The 22,757-nt window shown below is 44.0% G+C and overlaps 1 protein-coding gene across 5 annotated transcripts in view; it reads left to right on the top strand.

Annotated features, from left to right (window-relative positions):
• The first annotated feature begins 327 nt into the window (after positions 1 to 327).
• Positions 328 to 22,757, top strand: part of PIK3CB (phosphatidylinositol-4,5-bisphosphate 3-kinase catalytic subunit beta) — an 85,736-nt gene continuing 63,306 nt past the window's right edge. For 2 of the 5 annotated variants that reach the window (XM_085069711.1, XM_085069705.1), the window contains exon 1: positions 20,513 to 20,630. The gene's annotated coding sequence lies outside the window, so the exon portion shown is untranslated. Of the gene's footprint in view, positions 447 to 14,309; positions 14,417 to 19,153; positions 19,325 to 20,512; positions 20,631 to 22,757 lie in introns of those variants that run through there. The other 3 variants (XM_085069706.1, XM_085069707.1, XM_085069708.1) reach the window with 3 other exon arrangements.

Genomic DNA, 22,757 nt, shown 5'->3' on the forward strand with positions numbered 1-22,757 from the left:
GGCTGAAAAGATTATGCTTGTAAACTAAAGGGGCTGGCTGCTCTTCTTTCCAGGGCAAAGGTACAGTGTGGTTCTGGGGCACTGCCGGGCTGTGCATGGCAGTGGCAGGCTGTGCGTGGCAGTGGTGGTGGCAGGCTGTGTGTGGCGGTGGCAGGCTGGCAGGTTGTGCTTGGCAGCGGTGGTGGACAGCAGTGCCTTGGGAAGTGCCAATTCCCGGGGAAAAAGGAACTGTCACGGCGCCCGTGGATGGGGAGCAGGGCGTGGGAGCCTCACTGCAGCCCGGGACAGCCAGCGCAGACACCCTGCCGGTGTCACTGTGCCTTTGCTCGGGGCCGGACCGAGGCAGAGGAGGAGGAAGAGGCGGTGGCCGGCCCGGGGCGGGGCGGGCTGGGGCAGCCGGTGCCGGGGACGCCCTGTCGGTGCGAGGCTGCGGGAGGCACAGCCGGGTAGGACCGCGGCTCGCGTTTTTGCTTCTCTTCCTTTCTGACCTCCCCTGACCCCTTCCCAGGAGCGGGAGCCCCGGCGGGGTGGGCGGCTGTGCCCCACGGGCGGAGAGGGCCGGGATTCCCCGGCCGAGAGCTCCCGGCACTGCCCCGGGCGCGGCGGAGGGACCGGCACCGCCTGGAGCTCTACCGGGCACCGGCTGCTGCCGGGCGAGGGTGAATCCCTCCCTGTCCCGCTCGCTGACCGCTCCTCGCCGGCTCCGGCTGCGGGGACTAGAGCGCGGTCCCCTCCCTCTCGCGGCTGGGGCTTTTCATGTTGTGAGAAACTCCCCAGCCCCAGTGGAGGCTGGTTGAGCAGCTTCCCAGTCCTAGGTGAAACCCCATTCCCTGGGGTACTTTTGGAGTCTCTTTCCCTTTTCGGAGGAAGGAAATGAGGGGATGGGTTAGGATTGAACAAGATCAGGTGCTACTGCATGAAAAGGAAACCAGGGAAAAAAAGAAGCAGAAGAAAGAAAACAAAATCAAACCCACCAAGGAGATGTGACTACAGTGGCTAATCTACCAGAAGGCAAAGGGAACAGGGCCTCCAGTTGGGAAACTTTCAAACCTCAGCGAGGGCTGGCAGCTGCTGGGAGTGGGGAAGCGTGGCTGGCAGCATGTCTGAGGCTGACACCTCTTGCCCGCCAGCATGTGTCAGACCGTTTAGGGTGTTAATGGCAAGAATTCACCAATTAAACAACATTTCATCTTTTTTTTCCCTGAAATGTTTTCCACGTGTGCTGTCCTAAAAAGTAACCTCAATTTTTTTTAATGATGTAAAGCATTGATGTTGTCTGTCTTCCTTAGCAAGGTGCTTTCCTTAGCTGTGAATCATCACCCTGTTTTTCTATTCCAATTAAGCTGCTCACTTAGAGCACCGAGACAATCAGTGTCTCATCCCATGAGCTGGTCTCAGCATTATCAGGGAGTTTGTCCTTCAGAGTGGGTTCTTGGTAGACCGGAAGTGTTTTTAGTTTCAGGCTATTGTATTTTACTGGCAATTGTAACACGAGGGAGGTCAGTGATCTGTTAAAGCAGGAGCAGACTGGGAGGGGTCTGATAAGAGCGGAGCCTTGATTGCAAATGCATATGTGCTCATGGGTTTGCTTCTTGGGGACTTCACATCCTGTCGGAGAGCTCAGACAGCTACTGAGCCACTAGGTTGTCCTGTTAGGGCTGTCCATTGCCCCCGGATCAGAGTCTATATTAAAGGCTTAAATGCAGTGTTCCAGTAAGAGGTTTTGTACATTAAACATGCGGATCGGTGAGTTAATCTTTGACGTTGTCAGGGCAATGCACAGCATTCCCTGGGAGCTCAGTCTGTTTTGGCAATAAGTGGACAGATACTGGAGTTGAGATGCTTGAGGAGAGGAAGAAATAGAGCAGGAACAGCAAACTACTTGCAATTCCCAAGCATGGAAAGAGTCTGGCAGTGGTGGGCTATGGCTGCTATTGTTGGATTCTCCAGTGTCCTGCTGTAATTGACTCTACTTTTATGAGTAGCAGCTTCAGGGGTGTCCAGAATACTTTGGACTGGCAGCTTTGACTCAACTGCAGCCTGGCTTCCCTGGCCAGGCTGCATCTCCTTAGTTGTGTCATCACCTCCCCTCTGAGTGATCTCACACCTCGTGGGAGGTGTGCTCTGGCAACTGAACCACAGCTCCAGTGAGGCACCACTTCAAGTTTTTGTTGAAAACAAAAAGATAGTAGGTGTTGATGTTTTTAAAAATTAAATACTAGACAGAGTGAGGACCTTTAATGGAAAGCTTTCTTTGTTTGTTTTTTCCCCTGGTGAAAGTCACAATTTTCAGTAGAAAAACATCATGGAGTTTTTTGACTAGCCCTGGGCAGCAGTTCCTAAGGTCTAGTATTAATGGAGGGATGAGGAATGAATGCAGTCAGTCTTGTCCGTTTCTTACCTTGACAGCATCTGAGAGTTAAGCACTGACTGCCATATCATCGTGGTGAGGTACTTTCTTCCCTAAGTGTAGGTGACCTATACAAATCTTCATGCTTTGCCCCAAAAGTCTGCATGGTGTAGGTGGATACAGCAGTCCCTTTCACGCCTGGGTGGATTTTGTGCTGTTTGTAAACTAGTTGCCTAGCTCCTAGGCTAGCAAAGCAGTGACTAGCCAGGTTTATTTCTCACACTTTTGAGTCATATATGAAACCTTTTTGGAACTGGAAGTTCTGCTGGGATGCTCTGTGCTGCACCAAGTGCTGTTTCCAAGGAAAAATGCCATGAGCAGGTTCTAAACTTGATAACCATGGATGCCCTGTTCTGAATAGTGGAATTTTTTTCTGCGTTGTGTAGTGTTTCTCTAACTCGGCAATGAATTTTAGCCAAATATTTCTGGCTTCTCCTTCAGGAATCACATTAAAGTCTGTCAGACACTGTGGCTGGGAACCTTCCTCTGCAACATCTGGGTATGAGCAGAGCTGGAAACAGGATCTGGGCAGAAATAAACCTTGTCTCTAAACCATTGTGGTTTTTCTAATGAGATCAGTTTGCCACCTGCATCTCTCTGGGGTGTGACTTAATTTTAGAGATATTGTAAGTGTATAAACAACCTTCTCACCTTCCTCCTTTCCATCTTTTGCTTTATTCTCCATTTCCTTCTCTTCCTCTCCATCCTCTCTCACAGTCCTGCATCCTTGCAGATATTCCTTCTTGCTGGTTTGAGGCATGTTACCAGGTGAACATTGTTTCACAGCTACTTCAGAGAAGAGGAGGAAAGAGCTTGCACGTGAGACAAAGAGCCCTCAGGATTTAACAGCACCCCCTGAACAATACAATCAGCTCAATTTTGGTGGTGCCCTGGTTCTCTCCCACTGACTCCTGAGTGTTTGTGGTGGCTCAGCAGGGCTCTGCAGTGAAAGCCCTGGGTGCGCACACTGAATCAGTTTCTCCATTTCATTTGCAGAGTGGACTTTAATAAGAAGTGGTGAAGAGTGAGACCAAAATTCCCCAGTGAGTCTGTGCTCCAGGAACTCAGTCGCCCTTGACAGGGTAATGCTGTGGCTGATAGATTTATTATTACTTTTCATGTAAGTTTCATAGATATAAGTAGTCCGTGTTGAAGGCCTGGATATTTGGGATTATACTTTGTATTTATTGTCATCAATCAAAACAACTTGTGCACTGAAGCTTCTGTGGGAAGGTTGTGAACTATTAATTATTTTCAGTTTCCCTGGCATAACATGAAGGATTATTAACATAACCAGTCTTACAGGTGATGATAAATTCAACCAGCATTACTTCTACTTTTTTTTAAGAGGTTGGTTTTTATTATTATTAATCTTTTACATAGATGCCTTGTTCCAGCTGACACAAATTCCTTTTAGAGCTGACCTAAACCTTGTAATTTGCCAGGAAGTTAAAATATTTATTTAAAATTATTTCCTCTCTTAATATAGCAATGACAGGTTTACTTTTATCTTGTAGAAAGCAAAACATCATGACATTATCTCAGTTTTGCAGTTACCTTACATTCAATTCTGTGTTTTACCAATCCATCTTAAGAGGAAGAACATGTCTGTTAAATCACAGGATAATATTTGTCTTCTCCTTCAATTAAACACTTCCCTTCATCAATAGGCTGGAAGGAAAATAGTTTTCAGTAGTTCCAATGTATTTATCTTCAATATTGAGTGTAGCACCCTGAATCACAGAGGTCAGACTGAGAATGGATGTAAGGCTAGTAAAGTCATGTGTACATTTTGGGCCAGCTTGCACTTCTGATCTACTTGCAGCCACCTGTGCCAGTTTACTCACAGCTACTCAACAGCTCTGATATGGTATTGTCAACATACATGTAAGCATTGAATTGGTTCTGTGGCTTTGATTGACATCTGTTCTAGAGAATATATATCACTGCCCAGGCTGAAATGAAAGACCAGCTGAGTAATCTAGCTTATTTTACTGCCTCCATTGCATGTGTTCAGGTCATTTCCAAGGGTGCCTTTGCTGTGCAGCGCCGTATTACATTGACTACAACAGTGTCCTGTGGGATCAATGGCTGTTGGAAATGGAGCAACACAACATAAATTCATGAGAAAGCAACAAAACAATGCAAATACCTGTCTATTATATTGACTGAAATGTATGTGTGAGAAAAGTTAGTCTTCTAATTGCCTAAATAGAGAGCTATTTTTTTCTTTCCTACCTACACACACTGTTGTGTGGGTAGGAAAGAAAAAATTATTTTTATTAATAGTAAATATATTTATCTTCCCCCCCCTGTGAGCAGGTGTGTTGAGGGTATATTTGTAGTTAAAGGAAATTAATCTGGTTCTGGTTGTTACCCACTTGGTCTGGGGCGTCAGACGAGTGAGAGCCACTTCCTATGGTTAGAAGTACTCAGGCTGTTCTATAATGAGAGCACTGCTCTTCTGGTGAAAACATACCTTCCAGTATCTCAGCCTTACAGCTCTTTTATCACTGGTTTGCTGACTTAGATTTCCCTCTGTCTAAACAAAGCTTTGGTGCTGCTATTTGTGTTATTTGTTTTCATTTGAGACATAATTTTTTTTAGTTCAATGAAATCTGCCCTGTGTCTTTCTTTTGATACAGAAGGCTTTGTGGTGCTTGATGTCATACAATCATAGCATCCCAGAATGGTCTGGGATGGAAGGGACCTTATGAAATGTTTGGGATCATCTAGTTCCAACCCCCTGCCATGGGAAGGGGCAGCTTCCACTAGACCAGGTCGTTCAAATAATAAAATGAAATAAGCTGTCATGAAAAATACTGTTTATCCTAAGCTGAGCTTAAGCAAGGCCCTAGTGCTCAGAGCAGAGTGCAGGGCATACCCTATAAGCAGTGATGACCTGTGTCATCTCCACCTGTCCCTAAGCCTTTTGGCTTCAATTAGACAGCCAGAAATGTGTAGCAATATAAATAATTGCTTATATCCCTCTTTTCTACATGCCTCCACAATTATAATGCCAAGACAAGTAAACATCAAAAAGAAATGTCTATTTCTTGTCTTGACTTTTAACTCAAGTAACATTTCAATGGCAAAGAAATTTCTATCCTGACATTCATCTTCTGTGATGTGGTCCAGTGATTAACACTGTAAACTGTATTTAAACATAGCAATTACAGAGACCAAAGGGATGGCTGAGAGAAGCTGGGCTTGTCCGTGCACATTACAGGGCTCTTTCAGGAGTGCAGGTGATGTCAGAAGGCAGCAAAGTGTCCTCTCAACTTTGTTTCCTAAAATACAGGTTCAGATGAGCTTCCTTTGCCCTAAAATTCGGCTCTTAGTGGTGGCAGCTTCCTCAGAAGGGCTCAAACCACCCTTGTTACTGTAGGGATTTTGTTAGGAATGATGTAGTGACTTCTTTAATTCCCCTTTCAGGTTTTTTTACTTGCATTCTTCTTTTCAGATTTTTCAGCTGCATGTTTTACTTACTCTGTTTTTGGTGGGTGAGACAAGAACACGGAAATCCCATTTTTCATGTTCCCCAGCTGCACAGCCAGTGTGTTACAGTTCCACCTGTGCTGGCTGGGATTTCCTGTTTTAGAAGATTAATTAGAGTTGAGCAATTCTGAGTTCCCCTAAAAGGAACAATTTTCCTTTCCTGTGTGGAAAGGAGATTGCAGTCTTCTGAAGCTGTAAACTTGTTTAGACCTACCAATGTAGCAATTTGTACCTGCTAGAGATACTGTCTGGTTTCAATTCTGTTCTGTTACATCAGTGTAAATCTGAGTAGCTGCTGTTGCTCTCTTTACCTCTTTTAGAGGTTGTTGTTCTAATAGGAAGACTTTTTTGTCCAACCAGAAGTTTGTCTCTTGCTCTTATTGTCTCTTCTTTATGAGTCAAAAGGCACTATCTGTATTTTACTATATTTCCAAAAATGACTGCCCTGTTTGACTTCAGAACCATAATCCAGCACGCAGAAGTGGGAACATACCTTCCCAGTTTGGATGGCCCTAAGGATTCATGTGGAAACAGTTTGCACTCTTTTTCTTTTTTCTCTTTTTTTCTTTTTTCTTTCCCCCTGTTCAGCTGGTCAAATGGCCAGCACTTCTGCCTCATCCACTTAGCTTATCCTGGTCTAGTTCCAACAGCCAGAGGGTGAAGAAATGGCCTTTTTCCTAGGGAATTCTGCTTTGACAGAAGTTTTTCTCATGAGTGTCCACCCCATTGAATTGCTTGTTTCTTATCTTGTTGTGAAGTATGTTTGAACATCACTTGTTAAGGAAGGCTGGAGTCTGGCTTTGTACTCACTTTGCTCCTTTGGGGCAGGCAAAATGGGAAGTTCATGGCTGGGAATTCCCATATTTCCACAGTGACAGAATTTGGGGCATTGCATCTCAGAATCCAATGTATGGTTACAAGTGAACACAAAGTCAGGAAGTAGGGTGTGCAAAGTGGGGTGACAAGGGACAAGAAGGGATAAGAGGAGGAGGAAGAATAAAGGGGACAGTGTATCATCCAAAATGAATAGGAGAACATGGTGAAACAGGAAGGAGTTCATGAGGGACATTGAGATTTCTGATCTTGTTTCTAATTTAGGCACAAGCTATGAAAACGTGTGTATTCATATATTTCTCATATGACTTGCTTTGAAGGCTAGTAAGATTCTCCATGAATAAAACTCTTTGTTCCTCTCTCTGACCTGTCATACTCAATCTTTTCAAATAGTTACAATTTAGCAGCAACTGTAAGAAGATATTTGAACTGATCTCCTGATTCCACCCTGGCATCCGGAACTAACACAGCAGTCAGAGGTTAATGAGAGCTGTGAGAAATAAACAATTTGGTCTGCGTGTGCCGCGGATACATAGCCTGCTGGAGATGGCAGGGCAGCAGAATGAGATTTGTCCCTACAGATTCTCAATGGATCTCATCAAGCCCAGATGTGGTGTTGTTAACTTGAGACTACTGTGGATTTGAGACTAAGAAAGAAATTCTCAATAAACTATTCAGGGAAATACTATTCAAGAGATTTAATTTTTCTCCCCCTTCTGTTTTATGTCAAGGTGGAATTTTGGCCACAAACCAGACTTTTGTGGGTTTTTTCCACTGTGTACTTCATCTCATGCAGTTTTGAGGAATTAGACAAAAATATGCCAGCTTAGGTAGAGAACATTTTTTTTTTTAATCTGATGTAATAAAAATAGTTTGATAATGATTTTAAAATTCATGCTGACAAAAACTGGGAAAATAATTTGACAAATGACAGGCCTCTTCCAAATACCTTTGCCAAGGTCACAGGCAGCCAGTTTGGAGAAAAAATGTGGAAAGAAATTGAGTTAAGCTGGTTCTTTAATAAATTTCCCTTTAATATAATTAACTGGACATCAGATTGGAAAAAAAAAAGAAAGGAAAAAGATGAATTTGAAACCTTGGAAAATCATAGTCAACTAGATGGAAAGACCATAAACAGATGGGGTGAAGTGGAGAAGGGCAAAACGTACAGAAGCTGACATATGCTGGGGGCAGACTGGCCTGGAAGGAGTGTTGGACTCAGCAGGATTTCTTGTGTGTGTAATGTACACATGTGGGTATGTGGGATCTGGGATCAGCCACTACAGTCCCAGTGTACAAAACACAGTGTGATTTTCTGTGCATTTAAAAGGCAATATTGCTAATTAAGATACTCATGTCTGTCAGAGAACCTGAATGAAGCATGCACAGTAACTAGGAACTGGCAATAAACTTGCCATGCAGTCACTCCTTTGTAGCCCAGTGCTTTCAGCAGCCTCGAGTCTAACCCCAGTATGTTTTAGTGCCAGCGTTTGGTAAAGGCAAAGCCCATCCCTAGTGGGCAGAGCAGGTGTTTGCCTATGGAGTGACTCTGTTGTGTGTCACCTGGAGCTGCACATTCCCATCGGTGTGAAATGCAGGGAGAAGAGAGAGCCCATTTTCAGTGTAAAGACCGGGAGGAGCAATGTTCAGACAGCTGAGCTTTCTGCAGGCAGTGCCACAGGTGCGCTGAACAGGTGTGTTTGAATGGTAAGAGTTATCTTACCGGGGGGTGATTTAGTCAGACTTTGCCCAGAAGGATTTATTTAAAAATTCTTTGTTCCAGAAGATGTGTAGTATGGGACATGGATTTGGTCTTTTAAACTGCACTATAGAAGCATCTGTCAGGTATATCTGAGCAGGGCGTGGAAAACCAGTATTCCACTACTGCAGAATTCCACATGCTGGAAGTGGCAGTGCTGGAAGGGGCAGCCCCTGCAGGAGCTGTTACTTGGCTGCAAGGAGAAACACAAAGCTGCTTTTGTTGAGTCTCCCTGCATTATTATTCTAATTCAGGGTTTACACAGTGCAACAGCCCCACTTCTATCAGATACTAATTAGGGTCTGTTTGCATTTTTTCATCTTTTGAAGGAGGTTATCAACTGATCTTTAACAACTTGAAATAATCAACTTTTTAATAGAGTTCATATGGCCAAGCCACTATGGAACTGCATGACTGCTCTCCCAGCTGTTGTCATGGGGAAGGAGAGAAAACAGCAAAACAAAATCGTGCTCAGTTTTTCAAGGTATGTTTTATGGATAGCTCAGCTGAGCATCATCAATTCTTAGGTTTGAAATGATTAAGCCACAAAGTGTAATGGCATGTTCTTTGATAGAAAACCTGACATGCTGTAACAGGACCTTGTTTTTCATATGTGTGTATTTCTTTTTAACCTATGTCTGCAATAATGGCAGTTTAAGATGTGACTAAGATTAAAAGAGGCAAAGTATGCATCTGTAACACTTTATTCAGGTTTTTTGTCAGAGGAATATTTAGCATAAAAGTAAAGATTTAAAGGTTAAATATACATCTATAAGTTAAATTATCAAAGGAAAACACTAATGTTAAATGATAGTGTTTTAAGAGGTTGTTTTGGATCTGTTATATGAAGGAACTAGCATAGGATGGTTTTTAAGTTTACTGCTGCTATTTCACAAATTGAGACATTTTCACTGCAATGTACAGATTTCTTTTTCAGTATTGTGGCTGCTCCAGGTATTTGCTCTGTTGTTAATGGTGCTTGAGAACAAAGGTGCTTGAGAGCTGATACTTGATACTTTTTTTGCTGTTTTGAAACACCTGTCTAGTCCTCACTGTAACTGAGTCCCCGTAAATGAAAGTTGTACTTGACAAAAGGAATTCTAAATATAGTTAATGACACAGTAAGGATGTACTTGAAGTTTCAGTTTCAATGATTCAGTGTTGGTGTCCATTGTATGAGGGCACTAGAAATGTTGTTGGATTTGTGTGGGATGGTTAAAGGCAGCGTGCTCTCTAATGGCATTACATCACAGCTCTGCTTTAGCAGCTCACTGGGGTGTAAGGTCTGCATGGATCACTGCAGCTGAAGCAGGTTTGCCAAAGTCCTCTGCTCCAAGCTCTGAGTTAGCACGCAGTAATAAGGATACAGATCTCTGTATAGTCAGGTATGCAAACATTTCCATATGCCAAATGTGTACAGGCTGTCATTACCATCCAGTCTTGGCCTTCCTGCTGGATGAGTGTGTTCCCAGCTCCCTGGTGGGATGTGGGATAAGGACTCTGCAGAGAGGGCTGGGAGACTGCTGCTGCCAGACACTGCTTTATAACCACAAGTTTATGGTGGATGACAGGCTGAGGTCTCCCATTTCTTGCATGTATTGAGAGCTAGAAAGCCAAATTGCTGTGAAGTTGCAGAAGCTGTGGATTATATACATCTATACATGTGTGCAATGTGCACACCAGCAAGCCCCCTCAGGAAAGCCCCTCCTCTCTCTGTGGTGCTGTGTCCTGCTTTATCCCATGTGCTGCTGGTGTGGAGGCTGTGGCATGTGCCTGCCTGTTCCCCTGCCCCTGCGGAGATGGATGCAGGCAAGTGCTGGGGAGTACAGTTCTGCTTTGCAGGCGGTGGTGGGTGGGTGGAGGGAAAAAGGACAGTGCAAATGCATTTCCTTGCTGTCATCACATATCTCTCTGAATAGGGAAGTTATACCTGAGTTTTGGTACCCTCAGTACCCTGATGGAAACATAAACAGCTTTTCAGGTGAGCAGAATGTCTTAAAAAGTCTAGAAGCCCCTGGCCTTTCTGAGAGTCTACTTAGTCCTAACATTTTTAGAAGTCTGGCAATCAGTAGTTTTATTAGTCTTTCACCAAAAATTTTTCTTTCTCAGTATAAAGAAGAATTAAGATTGCAGTGAGTTACCCTTTCTTAGGAAAGCAGCAGTGGCTGGCCAAAGTTTTCTTCAAACACTTCACAACACTTTTCACAAACACTTCAAAGGTGTTTGTGAATGGTTTGGTCTTTCCAATAGTTCTTCTGTGGGGGAGCTAAAGGCAGCAGGGTGTAGCATTGAGAAACCCTTCTTCAAAACACTCCTTACCAAGCACTGGCATTCCTGTGATTGCTGTAATGCAGTCATTAACTTAGCAATCTTTGAACAGTCTTCTGAGCAGGACAGGCTCCCTCTGGCATGGGTTTTGCTTTGTGCCTGTCCTAATCAGCCCAGACAAAAAAAAAAAAGCGCATATCAGTTACTGAGATGTGTACAACTGTTGTCATGTAATTGTGATCTGCTTTTGCCATGGTGGGTGTCATTTCAGTTCCCCTGTGCTTTATTTCTTTGAACAGTCACTGGTACTGGTGTTGCAGTTGTCACACAGAGGTGGGAGGCCTCGCTGTTGGGAGCTGTGATATTCAGTAGCACTAAGCCATTACTTCTCTTCCAGATGTGGAAGAACAGGCACAAAAGGCTCCTGCTGTAAGCAAGGGGTAGACAAGACTTAGACGAGGATATTCACTGGTGTTTCTGCTTTCCATTTATTGCCCAAACTGGAGCACATTTCTTACCAGTTGCAGTGACTTAGACTCCTGGACATAAGTAGTGTTTAGCACTGCTGGTGTCACATCCTCAGCTGAGCTGCCAGCTCAATTGCCAGGAAAACAAACTTATGGAAAGGAAACAATCCAACTTAATCTACAACTCTCAGCCCTGTGCAGTTAACAGTCATTAAATGAAATAATTTATACTTGGAAAAAGTTACAGGAAATGTGTGACTTTACCTTCTTACTTAAGAGCTCTGCTCAACTTATTGCCCAAGCATTTTTCAGAGTGGAATTTGGTGTTGTTTCCTGGGAGTTCCTTGGGTACTTGACCCTAGGTCAGTCTCTCCTACAGAAAACCCTCCATGAAAGTACAAATGCCAGTGGAAAATCCCAGAAATTTCCTTGGGCAGTTCTCCCTTGGGACTAATGATTCACAGTCTCATGGAGGTGATTCAAGAGCCCATCTTCATCCCAGTGATGGGATTAACCATGTCCCCTTTTGGTTAATTGGCTCAGAACTGCATTTGCCCCTGTTGTGGAGTGTCCCAGGCAGTAAAGCAGAAGGAATTACTGGTATATGCTGTGCAAGCAGTGGGCAGGCCTTAAGTGATCCTAAATTCCAAGGAGATTTCCTCTACCAGATTGAAAAGAACTGTGGCGCCCCTTGGAAAAAAAAGTGAGAACACATATTCTCAAAATTGTGTTGGGGAGCTCAGTTGAGCAATGCATGGTGGGAAGAAAAGGGCTCATATAAAACATCCTTGGTGGTAGGAGAAAACCCCCAACTTGTTTCCACTGGAATTTGCCATGTGTTATTAAGAGTATTACCAGAACTGCAATACTTCTGAGACATCAGGCTTCCCTACTGCATGGACTGTAAGGCCAATCAGAGGCTTTCAGAGAAGGCCATCTCTGAGTGAGGCTTCATTAGGCAAGTTTTCAAGGGGTTTAAAATCTACCTTGGAGATAGGGCAAGAGGAAGATTCAATGTTTGGTGGGAAGTGCTTCATTAATATTAAGCTTTAGGTGCAGAAGAACTGAGGAAGATGTTTTTGCTTTATCACAGGGGGGAAGCAATACCAGTTAAGGCAAGGCTTGCAGCAGAAACATTTACTGGAAGTGTTTACATGTTACTTAATACCTTGACATGCATTATTCAACTTGTGTAATATCAGCTGGGGTGGAGCAGGGAGGAATGGCTTTGGCAGAAGAATTTGTTTGCTCCCCATGGAATATTTTCCTAGCTACCTTCTTTGGCAATGAGATACATTCCAGGAATAGAAAAAGTGTTCTTGAGCCACATTTTTATGAGCTGCTGGAATGTACTCTCTAGTGAAGGTGACCTAACCTTGTCCAGATGGCTACTCCTTCACTGAGCACTGGCACCCTGTCAGTCTTTCTCCAGTGTAGAGCAGAATTGCAACAAAAGCCCCCTGTGAGCCTCTCCAAGCAGGGAGCTACTCACTGAATGATGGAGCCATTTAAAGGGATGCACTTCTCATTCTGGAAATGAAACCCCACTTTGCCTCTCAGAGGGAGGCAGCAAGTGCTTTCTCCTGAGCAAACCACTTAAGCTTCAGTTTTCCTGATGTGCCTAAAGGACTTTCTGAACTGCAGCCAAATGGGCTGTGTGTTGAGGAAGAGGCAAGGAGAGTTCTGCTCAAACGAGCAGTGCTGCAGTGATACAGAGAAGGAGATGGGAAGGAGAAATAGACTGGGAAGCATGTAGTTAAGCTGGCATCTCTGCTTCCCTCATCCACACAGACAGTAATTTCATGATTCACCTGCTGAATGATTTTGTTTTGCTGACAAAGCTGTGATAAACAAAGACTTGGCATCATTTGCATAGTTGTTTAATCTAAAGGCGTATGAGTCATATAAATGTAACTTTCGACTTGTGATAGATTGCCGGGCAGAGTGGGTGAAACACACAGTTTTTGATTTGGTTGGTCAATATCTGAAAATTTTGTAAAAACTGATTTAGCAAAAAGCCTGGAGTTTCCAAAATAGTAAGGCAGGCTTAATTTCTAAATTTAGAAGGGGTAATAATAATAATATACTTGTACTAGTATAATTGTTACTGCAAAAATTTGTAATGGTTTTTGTGTTTGCATCTAGCCAGACTTGGTAATGTTAGCTATTGTGGATTAAAAATTAAGATGATGCATATGTAGCTCGAAGAAACTGTCTGAAATATAATTCCTAGAAATAACATGAGTCTTCCTGATTCAGGGTGACTGGATTGTCTAGCAACAAAAGGCTGTAAGAGTAATGCGTCAAAAAATATACTGGCATTTTAGGAGTATTCCAGGAATCTCTTCTGCACTGGTTGTGCAGTGCCTGTTAATAACCCTTGGTGGGTGCTGCTCTGAAATGTGTCAGAGTGCTGCTTTTTTCTGAGGATGGGACTCATGGTTCTGGATAAATGGAAGTTTAGTAGAACTGTGACATGAAAATGTTTCTGTCTGCTGCAGCAGAGCACTGAACACTCTTCCTTCTCACCAATTTCAGTGTGTGCTCATGGCTGTTTGCAGTGATTTACTGTAGGACAGTCATATAGAAAAATAAACATTGAAATTAGTTGTACATGAAGTAGTATTAGACTTGAAACATTCTTAATAAGACATCTGTAAATGCTTTTTGAATGCCTATCTGCTAGATAGATGTGTTTTTGGTAGTCCTCTTAAAAATAGAAAATCATCAGTAGTATTGAAATTACAACACAGTCACCAGAGGGAAGAAGTTAGAATCTGAGATTTTAAATAGAGATTCAAAATAATAGTCCATTTGTAGTTAAAACTGATATTTTTTAAGGAATGATGATGTATGTAGTATTTGTCTTTTTTTTGTGCTTACTGATGTTTAAAATTTCACAACAGCTTTTTTAGTTTGCCCTGCTATGTAGGTACAATAGTGTGTGATAAGCAATGAAATTATTGTGATTATTTGTGGTTTCTATAGGCTAGTGAAATGTTACTGCAGTACCTGTGTCTTATGGTAGCTGCAATATATCACATTTGCTTTTATTTCTTTCTTTGGTTTGCAGATCACGTATAACTCATGTGAGATAAAGATTTGGCTTTAAGCAAGTCTTTCATGGTTTGCAAATGTCATGTGGCCAAATTTTGAGGTGATGCCCATTGTGCACTGCAGGTCAGTAAGTGTATTTGAGCCAAAGGATAACTACATCCGTGTACTTTGAGGGATAAAGACTATGTTTTTTCTCTTGTGGCAGTTCTGACAGAACAAAGTCTCACTAACCATGACTTACACCACTGTGGCTGGACAATGAGCTTCTCTAAGCAAACTTGACAAAACATCCATTGAAAGTCTCCTCAAGGTGAAATTCTGAAATAATGCAGTGTATTTCATATCCACAGTCATTAAAAAGTGTGACAGACTCAATAGTATCCCTGACCATTATTCGTTTTCACAGTTGTCACATCTGCTCTGTTATCAGAATTGCCTTAACAAAAAGGCCAGCTAGAAAATAAATATGCAAAGAAGCTGAGAGAGAGACGGATTTCCTGTAATGAATCTCTTTCTAGTCTTTGCCTCTGGCTGAGAATAGTAATATGCCATTAACCCAAGAGATGTAAAACATGCTGTGCTGTGCTTGGAAGGGTGTCAGAAACTCCTCCTATAAGGATGAGAAGGTATTTTATTGCTTTTCCAGTTGTTGGATAGCCTAATCATAGTAAGCATTTTAGCAAAAGGGAGCTACTAAAGTCGTTGTGAAGCCTGATGTTTGATTTTGATAATTAGCAGATTGCAAAGAGGGGCTGATAACACAGATGTATCAAGGCAGGTAGAGCAGCTGTTACACTTGAAATGCTGTCTCACACATTACAACCTGCTGGACACTGAAGCCTATTTTTAGTAAAAGAATAAATAAGCCGGCTGTGCCCTACTTTTTGTCAAAATGTGTCATGGGATCTTTGTATTTGATTAGAAAAGTCAGTAGAAAGAACACAAGGGAACTCAGTGCCTCGTCTAAAAACTGACAATTCTAACAATGCAGTTATGTTAATAAAATGTTAATATTGGTTATGAGTTCAGACCCATAAAGTAGGCAGAGGAAATGATAGCTGGTAGGAGACTTTTCTGCGTGGGGTGTGACGTTCCGTGTGGACAGAAGTTCTGTTCTATTAGGCATTGGCTTTTTGGATGAATGAACTTGGTTTGTATTGATGGAACTATTTTTACAAAGCCTGTGTTAGGAAAAATTAAAGACTGTGTAGATTTATTTGCATGTAAAGAGGGAATGTAGCAAGAAAGTCAGTTGGCCACTTCAGGATACTGTTGATTGCTGTAAAGGCCTTACACTTCCTAATTCTGAGTAGTTTTTTTTTAATCTTCACTTGCTGATACAGGTGGAGGTCCACATACCTCATGAAAAAGCTTCTTGAAACGTGTGACCATACCCACAAACCAGAACAGGCACAGAAAAATATACATTGGCTATAGTATGGAATTCGTGACAATAAATATTTTCAGTCAGTTTCTCTACAGATTAGCACTATTAAAAATTTGCTGCTTTATTGCAATAGAATTTGCATACATTTGTCAAAATGCCACCATTGAAAAGTGCCTGCCTAAGAGCTCCTGCCCATGGAGTTTCTGTGCTAAGGAAGCAATATGACAATGTGCCTTCTGGCTGTGGATTTACTTGGTAGGGAACTTCAGCTTCCAACTCTTCCCAGCACAGCTGCAGCCTCAGTGCAGATGGACTCTCCAGTTCCCCAGCCCCAGGTTTAGAGAGCCCAAGGGAAGTAGCTCTGTGGGATCACCAGCACAGCCGGTGCTCCAGAAGGAGAGCTTTGGTGGGGTAAGGCCTCCCTTCAGCTTGGACCTGCTGTTGCACACCAGCTCACCCAGCTTCTCTGAGCAGGGAAAAGGGGAGAGTTGAGCCCATCAGTTCACAGCAGGGCTGTGTGTCCCTGATGGGTGCATCAGCTGACATGCTGGTGATTCTGGTGTGGTACAGCAGCCAGGGAGGTCAGGGAGGTTGAGGAAGAGGCCCTCTATTCCAAGTGGCTTTGTGTCATTTAAGTTAGGCGTAAAATTTTAAAATGAGAGGCCTCAGACATGGAATTCAGTAGGGGGAACAGAACAGTGAAGTGCTGGGATGGTGCTTGTTTGGGTATCAGTGCTGCTGGCTATTTGAGGTGCTGCTGCAGCTGTCAGAGGGGTTTTCCTCTCTGCTCCTGTATGTAGGCTCCAAGCTCTCAGAGAACCTTTCTACTGAATTTTACTCAAGTTAAATAACTTGGTTTAGCAAAGCATTGTTAAAAGCTGCTTGTTCTCGCTGCAGGCTGTTGCTTCATTAGCCAAACTCAGCATCCGTTTTGTGTGACATCTGCATTTGCAGTCTGGTACTGAACGTCACTCAGTCCATTTTCTGCTGCTGCCTCCCCCTGCACCAGAGTCAGTGTGAGACACAAAGAGAAGCTGATAGACCCCCATGCTGGGGCAAGCACAGGCACAGAGACCAAAGTACTGTCCAGAGCATCTCTGGGGGAATGTTCTGCTCACAGCATTGAGGTGGCATGTCACACCAAGTCCTTTTCCATGCCATTAGCACTTCTTGATGCACCCTGAGAGGCCCTGGTGGCAATGGCCAGCTTGGATGTCACAGACTGGGCTAACAACTAACAGTCTAACAACTGCAGAGATGGGGGAGGTCCAGGCCAGCAGGCCAACTTTTATTTATCAGCTGAGGCTGTTACAGGACCATGCTACCCACATACCTCATCTTCTCTGTCATATCATTTATATGTGCTGCAGTACTTTAATGTAGGGCATGAAATCATGTATTGGGAATCTCTTAGGATTTCCCCTACAGGAGATTAAATATAGACTTGGATAGTTAAACCTGATTCTTGTGATTTATTTTACCAAACACATGGTCTGAAATAGTCACAACAAAAATTATTCACTTGTTTATTAACACTTCTTAAATTTCAATGACTAATGGTTCTGTCTTCCAAATGGTAACAACCTGCTACTTTAGGCAACAGGGGACATATTTTTTCTAGTATAGATGGAGGGACTTTAAAGGTGAGATGAAAGATTTGTTAACAGATAAGCTGTTTTTGAATGTTATAAAGCAAAGTAGCTTTCCTCCAGTGACTACTGAGGAGAGTGACATGTTGTTTGTCATAAGCAAGATGTTCTAAAGCCTTTTATTTGGATAGCAGTAGGCAGCAAGCTGACAATGGGATGACCATGCAGTGTAAAGTGACCATTATTCTCTCTACTATTGCTCACACAGTTTTGAATATAACTTCCTTTTTTTTTTAAAGAAAAGAATTACTGATGAGAGATTCTCATGCAATTCTGTATTCACCACAAAACATTCCTGTGCATTAACTACCCAAAGCTCATTTGGTTTTTAGATGTTGCCATTGTATCACAGTATCAGACAATAGCAAGTTGCTATAAGTGTTTAAATTTTCTAATTAATTCTTTCTAAGCATCTTCTGCCCAGTATTTTGCTGTGCTCTGGATCATTGTCCTTCAGATTTAATAACTTCAGGTTCTTTTGGAATAGGTTTTTCTGCTTCAGGCCAAACATCCTTAACATGGCATTTCCACTTGCCTTTTTTAAATCTGTCTGGGTCTGCTGCCACGGTTCTGTGATGTTTGCAGATACAGAGGCAACTTAATTCCTTTCTTCTGATCACTGCAGTGACACAGGATTCAAATAGTGTAAACCCAAAATACTGAAAATGACACATTTTCAAGCAACCAAGAATGTGCCCTAGGTGTACAGCTGTTTCACATGCAAAGACATGACTCAGATACAGCCTTTTTAGACAAAACCCTTTTGTTATACTGAGAACACATGTAACAATAGCCTGGGGGGCAGAATAATAGAACATTTGTTGTTTTGTGAAGGGGGGTGGGAAGGGAATCTGAAGATAAGGAAATTGAAAATTAAAATTAAATTTAAAGTCTGGTTGTTTTTTTTTCCCCTATGCCACATAGGATATAAAAATGTCTCTTTAAGATGTTTCAAGGCAAGTTCCTTATCCATATCACACACACTGTAACAACTCCATGTGTGACAAGAACATGAATATCATGCAAGTTGATAAAATACAATCTGAAATACATTAATAACTACTGATTGAGATCTCTTTATTCCCCCTGCTAAATACTGATATTGTATTTGGAGGAGTAAAAAAAATGGAGAGGAAATTTGAAATCAGGGATTACAACCCTGCAGAAAAACTCGGTGTGGTCAGATTTCATTGAAGTCTATTCACAGACATAGAAGTTGTCTATACAAGATAGTTTTAAAGTGCTTGGGGCTTAATGCATGGTAGACACTTCAAGGCATCATTATTCAATTGAAAAGGTGGCAGTACAGTAAACAGATTTTAAAGGCTCTAGACTGTAGCCCTCTGCTCAGTCTAGGAAGTCTCTCACATCATATTTGGCTTACTCTTTGCAGAGACTGCACTGGATCCTGTAAAACAACCACCTAATGTCACAAGATCCAGAGTAAATAGCTCTTTTTTCAAAACATTATCAAGCCTTTCCAGTCACAAACCCATTTGTCATCAGTGAGGCCAACTACTGAGCCAAGGTTTCAGTATCTAAGCCAAGACTATCTGGAATGTTTAATGTCAAAACCACAAGTATCAGAATGATTTGAAAAACTGCATATCTGGGACTTTTTGCACTACTGGATTTCATTAATACCTTATTTCTTCAGAAATATATTTCAATAGCAACGTAAACTTTAAACAGAAGAAACAAATGGCTCAACATGCTGAACTAAACTTCATTATGTAGAACATGATCCATTTGTATGAGCTGTACATTTGCCTGATAAACCAGTTTCATTTGAAATCTACTGGCTGTTTTGTTTTTTTTTTCCAGGAAGAAGGGAAGTCAAGTGAAGTTACTATATTCTGTGGCATGAAGAAGTAGCATGAAGTTCAGGAGCAATGCCTGTGGTACTGAGCAGACTTAAGGAACTGGTTAAGAGCAGGAAGGGGAGCTGTTAATTGATACACACAACAGACAGGCTGTGAAGGCAACTGACACACGGTAGGCAAGATTTCTCATTAACTTCTGCCCTTCCACTGAGATTTGCCTAGAGGTAGCATAGCGTGATCACCATTCATGCAAAAATCCCATTTGCTGAGATAACAGGGGAGATTATAGTCCTTCCCTTAAATTTCCAGTTAATTCATGTTGTGGTTGGTTGGTTTGTTTGGAAAAAACAACAAAGCATCTCCTAGATATTTTCTAATCCATATTGAATGGATTTTTAGTGTCTTGAGAATCGGTACATGAAGTTGAGGAAGTAAATCCATCCATCTTTCTACTTTCAAAACTGGAATAACTGGAAAAATGAACAGACCAAAATAGACAAGCCTAATGATACAGCATGGTTATTAGCATAGGGATGTTAAAATATGCATAATATGATCATACTCTTTGTGGACAAGGATGTGCTACGCCTCGCCCTATGTTCATTAAAGGCGGCAGGAATGTTGCTGCTGATTTCAGTGGGTGGGGACGGGCCCGCTGCATGCAAAAGTTGTTTCATTGCCGGTTACATTCTACCTTGCCTTTCTTTGCTTGCTTCTTCTAAGGCGTAGAAAACCCCCTCTTTTTATAGGTACTAGTTTCCATGCAATTATTCCTAACAGCTCAGCACCAAGACTCCTGAAATGAGGATGTATACGGAAATCATTGGCAAGGCAATAAGCTGCTGTAATGAGGTCTTCCCTGCTGATTTCCACAAGGCGCTTCGGGAAAGCTGCTCTACGATGAGCCTTTCCAACGTGCCTATGGGCAGCTGCCGCTGCCCGCAGTCCGAGCCCGGCTGCGGGAAGAGCTGGCCGGGGGTGCGGTAGCGGCTTTCCGGGGCGTACGAGTGCGAGACGCGCCCGGGGAGCGCCAGACAAGGAGGAAAGTGGAACTGCGCGTCTGTCCGCGGGGCCGGGCGGCGGCCCCCGAGCGCTGCTGTAGTGCCAAGAGGGGTCTGACCAGGGCTCCCCGGCCCGACCCGCGACGGGGCGGGGGAAAAGGCGACCGCTACCCCCACCCTCCTCGCCGCCCGCTCCGCAGCGCCGGCCGGAGGCGCGGCCGACTCCGTCCCTCTCGGGGAAGGGGAGCGCCGGAGGGGCGGGACGCGCCGCGCCATTGGCCGCCACCCGCGGTCTGATAGCGAAAGCCTTGCCCGGGTTGGCGGTGCCGGCCCGAGGGCGAAGCCATCGCCTTGGTAACCCCGGCGGAGCGCAGCGGCCGGTGCCGGTGGCGGCCGAGGGAGCGCTCCCCGCTGGCGCCAGCGCCGCCGCGCTGGCTGGGGCGGCGCAGGACACGGCGGCGGCCGCTGTCCGGCCAGGTGGGTGTGCGGAGAGTGCGGGGCTGGCCGTGCCCGGGCTGACTGTGCCGGGGCTGCGCTCCAAGCGGGACGGGACGGACCGACGGGCACCCGCTTCGTGTCGGTGCGGGCTGCGGCGGGGCTTCTCCTCGGCCGCCACCTCGCTGCTGGCGGTGCCTCCCCGCCCCGCGGCGCCGGGCCGCGCAGGAAGAGGGCACCGCTCTGGTTGCGACACGGCAGTTGCTCAACCGCGCGGGCGGCTCTGCTGCCTCCCCGCGCGGAGGAAGGTTTCGGCGGGACGCGGCCGTTTGGCAGCGGAAAGGGGCCCGGGGCGGGCGGCGGCCGGCAGGGCTGGGCTGGGCTGGGCTCGGTGGGGCGGGCGGGCGCCTTTGTGCGCGACCGCGGCGGGAACTGCCCCGCAACAAGTGCCCTGCGCGCCGCTCCCTCCCGGTTCGGGGCCCGCGGCGCCGCCGGCCGCCCGGCGCCCCTGGTCCAGCCGTGACGAGCCTTCCCGCCGCTGGGAGAGCGGCACAGCCCCGGCCCCTGCCGCTGCCCGGGGGCTCGGCAGCTCGGGAGTCGCTGGGTGCGCGGCGCCTGCTCCTCCCGGAGCGTTCGCCGGACGAGCTTTGCGCTGTGCCCGGGGATTTTTTTATTTATTTATTTTTTTCCCAGCTGAGAACTCTCGGCGATTGCTCTGTGAATTTCAAGTGGCAGTGAATTTCAAGTGGCCTTTCTATTACTCGATAGTCCTGCTTGTTTTCAGCTGGGTTTCTGAGAGTTGTTTTCCTTCCGAACCGCAGGAATTTGTATGGCAAAGCAGTATTTCGGAAATGTGTTTCCAGTCAGCTGCTCACGCGCTGTGCAGCCCGGCGCACACAACGATGGCTTTGGCACTGCTGTCATCGTGTGCCCTCTTAACAGACAACTAAACTTCCACAGACCAGGAGCTGCTTCTGTGTTAGGGAGAAATAAATCTTCATTGGTCCCAAAGAGTTCCTGAAAGAGAAACGGAAACCTTTCACGCCAGATTTGCTGGTTTGTCTAGCTCCAACACATGTGTGCTTAGACTCATGCTGGACACTTTCCAAAATCTGGAAACCTTAGGTTTTATTAGGGTGTAGGGGTTTTTTTCTTTTGTTTTTGTTTCTGGTTTTTTTTTCCCCCACAGAAGTTTATGCACTTACAGTCTTTTCTTGATACTATACACACTGACAAGTTTTGTTCATTTGGAATTGACAACTATAGCCATAACTGTAAATGTTATGTACTAGTTAAGTCCATGCTGCCATTATTCTGTTGATATTGAATTTCATTCAGGCTTAGGAAGTTCCTGAAGCTGAGCATTACTAGAAACCCCAGCAACATATTATTTATGTTTTCAGGACGATAGTTCAGGGTTTGAAGTGAGATGAAGGTATGAAGGATGTTAGAGAAATTCAATTGGCATGTGTTTTGCAGTATTAGCTAGAGACTCCCACAGCTGTATGCCTTCAAAGATTAATTAAAACGTGGAATAAAACTTTATGACATGCTTGCTTTTAGGAAAATTACATATAAAGGAATATTGAACATCCATATGCTTGGCAGAGGATTGTGAAGTCTAGCGGAATGCATTAAGGTGGCTGGGGAATCAATCACCAGGTCACTTGGAAACTTTGATCTAGAAGCTTCAGTTCAGACTGATGGTGGTTTTCCAGGCTTTGGGAGTGTCATGCCAGCATGCACTGCTTTCCAGGAGAGGGGATTCAGGAGAGGGTTACTGAATAAAAATTCTTTGGTGACTGGTTTTCTGGCCTTTTAAAAAAGAATATCAAGGATATTGGTAACATTAAGAATATGTTAATGTAGATTGCCTTGGAAACATGCTTGAGTGGGGTTTCTAACATTGATGAAATGGTTTTGGTTTTTTGGTTGTTTTTTTTTTTTTTTAATAAAAGAGACCTCCTCTAAACATGATCTTAAAATATTTTTATTGTTTGTCTATTTAAGTATCTATTTTTCTTGAGTAAAAATCACTTCCGTTAAGCCAGGTTTCGCTTCCTTGGAATATGTGATGTCATGAATTCACTGGTTCTCCAATTGTCTATGGACTTTTGGCAGAACTCCAAATTCTAGTGTAGGAAAGCCTTCTTAAAAAAAAATCTTTCA

The sequence above is a fragment of the Lichenostomus cassidix genome, chromosome 9, assembly GCF_008360975.1.
Source record: "Lichenostomus cassidix isolate B80296 chromosome 9, HeHo_3.0, whole genome shotgun sequence".
In the NCBI taxonomy this organism is placed as follows: domain Eukaryota; kingdom Metazoa; phylum Chordata; class Aves; order Passeriformes; family Meliphagidae; genus Lichenostomus; species Lichenostomus cassidix.